Raw genomic sequence first — 5,055 nt, 5'->3', positions numbered from 1 at the left:
GGACAGATGAATTACTGGAAAAAGGCTAACATGACAAAGAAGATTGTGCTGAGGCAATATATGTGAAGCAAATCTGACAACTGAAAGGAGAACTAGACAAATTCACCATTACAGTTGAAGACTTTAATACTCCTAACAGTAATAGAACAGAAAATCAGCCAAGACAGAAGAATTGAGTATCATTAATCAAGTGGCTGTAATTGACATTCATAGCACTCCACCCAACAACAGCGTGATACATATATTCTTCCAAGGGCACATGGAACATTCTCTAAGACCATATCCTGGTTTATAAAATAAACCTTAAAGAATGTAAAATAACTGAAATCATACAAAATTTGTTTCTGACCATAAATGGAATTGAACTAAAATTCAGTCATAGAAGGATAACAGGAAAATCTGAAATTGCCTGGAAGTTAAACAACATACTCATAAATAAACCACCAAAGAGGAATTCTCAAGAGAGATCAGAAAGTATTTTAAAGGGAAGAAAAGTGAAATTATAGCATATTAAAATATGTGGGCACACATAATGCAGTGCTTAGAGGGACATTTATTGCATTGAGTGCTTTTATTATGAAAGAAGGTTTCAGATCAATAATCTGAGCTTCCACAGTAACAGAAAACTGTAAGTAAAATGAACCCACATCTAGCAGAACAAAGGAAGAAAAAAGCAGACACCAATGAAATTGAAAACAAAAATGGAATATGAATGAAGCCGGGAGCTGTTGCTTTGAAAAAATTATTGAGAAACCTCTAGTAAGACTGAACATTTAAAAAAAAGAAGCCATGTGTATCAACATCAGAAATGCAATGATTTACATTTTACTGATTTTTTTTTTTAATGGGGTCTCATTTTGTCATCCAGGCTGGAGGGCAGTGGCGCAAACACGGCTCACTGCAGCCTCGAACTCCTGGGCTCAAGTGATCCTTCCACCTCAGCCCCCCAAGTAGCTGGGACTACAGGCATGTGCCACCACACCCAGGTGATTTTTGTATTTTTTTTGTAGAGATAGGGTTTCGCCATCTTGCCCAGGCTGGACTCGAACTCCTGGGTTCAAGGGATCCCAAAGTCAGGTGTGAACTGTGCCTGACCTTACTGATTATTAGTGATGCTAGCATCTTTTTCTTATTAATCAGTCATCTTTACTTCTTTGATGAATGGCCTGCTTATGTGCTTTGCCAATCCTTTTAAAATTGTTTTGGAAAAAAATATAGAAAAGCTCACTGACTTTTTTTTAAGTGAGTTTCTTTCTCTTACTGACCTTGTTAGGGTCTCTCTATATATCTGATATCCATCTTCAGACAGATATTTTGTGAATATTTTATACAGCCCATTGCTTTCCTTTATGCTTTCTTTTGTCTTATGCAAAATATCAATTTGCATACTCAAATCTGAAACCTTTCCTTTACAGATGGGGGACTTTGTGTCACTTTCAGAAAGATTTACCCTTCGATTATAAAAAATGCAACATTGTCATCCAATGGTTTAAAAGAAAAACCTTGCTTCCGGTGTTAGTGCTTTAATCCAACGGAAGTTAATTTTTTGTGAATATGAAGTAAAAATCTAACCTTCCTTTTTTTTGAGACCAAGTCTCACTCTGTTGCTCAGGCTGGAGTAGAGTGGTGTGGTCACAGCTCACTGCAGCCTTGACCTCCCTGGGCTCAGGTGATCCTCCCACATCAGCCTCCCATCACTGGGACAGCAAGCATGCACCACCACACCCGGTTACTGCTTGCATTTTTAGTAGAGATGGGGTTTTGCCATGTTGCCCAGGCTGGTCTCCAATTCCTGGGCTCAAGCCATCTGCTGGCCTCAGCCTCCCAAATTACTGGGATTACAGGCGTGAGCCACCCTGCCTGGCCCAACCTTTCTTTTTTAATCAAATGGGTAGCAGATGGGTTTAACACCATCTGGTGAACAGTCCTTTCTGATATAGAGTGTTACATCATTTTTTAAAAAATAAATTCCTATAGATACATGGGAAGGTTTTTAGGTGCTGCTCTTCTATGGATCAGTTTGGACAAACCTGAGCTCACCATATTCTTCTAAACTGCAAAATAAATTTTGCATTTACTTCGTATCTGGGAGGCCAAGTCTCCACATGCCCACCTTGTTCTCTTTTCTTGGTTATTTTCTAAATACAAACTTTAAAATGAGCACATCAAATTCTATTTTTAATTCCATTTGGCAGTTTCATTAAACTGCACTGAATTTACTAATTTTGGAAGATTAACAGCTTTCTAATATTGAGTATTTTTATCCCCAAATATAGTATGTCTCCATTTAGGTCGGTCTTCCTATATTTATTTCAGCAGGATTTAAAGTTTTCATGAATAAAAAGTCTTGCACACCTCTCGTTGGATTTGCTCCCCACCTCCATCAGATTTTCTAAATGGTTCCTGCCGATGTGTAGGGAAAGGACTAAATTGGAAGGAAAATTATTACCTTTTCTGATAAATGGGAGGAGCATATGAGTGAAAACAAAAATTAAGGATGCTGTCATTAACCAAATTGTTTTGCAATTACCTCAAAAGAGAACTGGAAATGACCCAGTTCATCAGTAAGAAACTGGCTAAAGAAGACATTATTTCCACAAAATGGAACCCTATGTAGCCTTTAATGGAAAGCTCTCAATGTACTGAGAAGTGGAAAGAGCTCCAAGAGAGTTTAGGTGTACAAAAGATGCTGTACGTGACATGTTACCTTTTAAGAAAGTGAAGGCTAATGAAAATATCTGTATCTACATTAAGAACCTCCGGATTCACAAACTAACTAGTGGCTGCTTGCAGGGCTAGAGGAAGAAATGGAGTGATGGGATGGGCAGGGAGCCTTCAGTGTTCACCTTTTCATGCGGCTTTGATTTTTAAACCATAAGAATGCATTAACCATTAAAAAATAATCCTAGAGAAAACAAGAGAAACAAATACAAACAACCACTCTTCAAGATATGCCCTCCCACTGAAGAGTCTCAGCCGTGTGATTCTTAAGCTAGACTAATAACTGAGCCGCCTGGAGGGTCCTGCCAGTGGAGCTTCCCACTCAGGAGGCCACTGTCTGGCAGCGGAGAGGAGAACAGCGTGGGACCCCTCCACTTCCTGCTGGTCTGGAATGGGGCTCTGGCACATTACAATAGTTAAAACTCTGCAAGTTTTGGATGATAAGGTATAAATCCTGGATTTTCACCCAAAAATGAACCTTTTCTAGGAACAGAATTTTGACATGGTTCTGTTAACCCACAATAAAATACACAGTACAGCATCTTCGGACTGCTGCTGATGCTCATCCAGCATTTCTGAAAGCCCTGGGTCTGACTTCATCTCTCCCTTGTTCTGGACCCAGGTTCTGCTCCACTGTCTTCCACAGCAGGGACTGTCGCTGGGGCGTCCCACGATGTGTACATCATAATGCGATGCTCCAGAAGCCTGTGTGACTGCTACTTGTAGAATAAAAGGACACAGTCTTCATGGCTACCATAAAATGGATGGCCAATATTACAATTTAATAAAGACAAAATGTAAACCATAAATCTCTTTTAAAAAGTTGTGCATTTTAAATAGTTGGGTTTCCTGTTCTGTAAGTGGGAGGGTAAACTGGTCAAGTTCTTCAGAGGGCAATGTAGCTTTATTGATATTTAAGGAGTATGCCTTTGATTGAGCAATTTTGCTCCTAAAAGTTTTCTGATACATCCATATGTGCAGATACACTGAACAAAGGTGTTCACACGGTGCAGGACACGGATCAGAGTGTGTCACATCCACACTGCCTGCCTCGAGTCATAAGCTGGACCTCGACAGGAGGAAATGCAAAAAAGGAAAGCGTGGAAGAGTCTTAAAGCATGCTAAGAACACAAATGGGCCAGGTGCTGTGGTTTACGCCTATAATCTCAGTACTTTGGGAGGCCGAGGCAGGAGGATCGCTAGAGCCCAGGAATTCAAGACTGGGCTGGGAAGCATAGCAAAATTCCATCTCTACAAAACAAAAAAATTAGCCAGACGTGGCAGTGCGCAACTGTGGTCCCAGCTACTTGGGAGGCTTGAGGTAAGAGGATCGCTTGAGCCCGGGAGGTTGAGGCTGCAGTGAGCTGTGATCACACCACTGCACTCCAGGCTGGGTGACAGAGTGAGATCCTGTCTCAAAAATAATAGAAACTCACAAATGGAAGGACACTCTGCCTCCAGTATTTTCATATGAAAAGCAGTGTTCAGAGAAGTGCGTCTGAGGTCCTCACATGAGCAGTTCAAGGGGCTAAGGGGTTGGCTGTGGGAGGTGAGCCTGTATCTGCAGCTAGGAATTTTACTGTGCACATATGCTTTTGATTTTACTAATGAAAGATGGTCCAAACCAGTTAGGGATGACTATTTTGGTCGTGTGTGGTAGCTCACGCCTGTCCCAGCACTTTGGGAGGCCAAGGTGGGCAGATCACTTGAGGTCAGGAGTTTGAGACCACCCTGGCCAACATGGTGAAACCCTATCTCTACTAAAAACACAAAAATTAGCCGGGCATAATGGCAGGCACCTGTACTCACGAGGCTGAGGCAGGAAAATCACTTGAACCCGGGAGGTGGAGGTTGCAGTGAGCCAAGATCACACCACTGCACTCCAGGCTATGCAACAAGAGCAAAACTCCATTAAAAAAAAAAAAAAAGGGATGACTATTTTGTGAAAATTAACATCGCTATTAGTTCATGTTTTACTGTTCTTAACACTTAGGTTATTGACTAATACCTGTGACAACTGCTGCATCCATTTCTGTTTCATTGTTTTAGAGTATCAGGATTTCAGAAGAACTGGGAAGTTCCTCTGTGTCCAGGATGCTGTCTGGTTTTTGAGAACCTGGGAAGTCTGGACTAAGCACATACTTTCTGGCACCAGCCTCCTAGGACAACCTCTCGTGCTGCCCCATGGACAATGCATGGCAACCCAGCCTGCTCCTGCGATGCCCTCAGGCCTCGACCTGTGCTCACTTGTGGATACTTACACTCAGCCCCCGTTTGTCATCTGTGCTTTCTGCAATGACCACATAGCTACATGTTTCCTTGAAGCCCAGCTCA

This window comes from Mandrillus leucophaeus, unplaced genomic scaffold (assembly GCF_000951045.1).
Source record: "Mandrillus leucophaeus isolate KB7577 unplaced genomic scaffold, Mleu.le_1.0 Scaffold604, whole genome shotgun sequence".
Lineage (NCBI taxonomy): Eukaryota > Metazoa > Chordata > Mammalia > Primates > Cercopithecidae > Mandrillus > Mandrillus leucophaeus.
Note: the sequence above shows the minus strand (reverse complement) of the source record.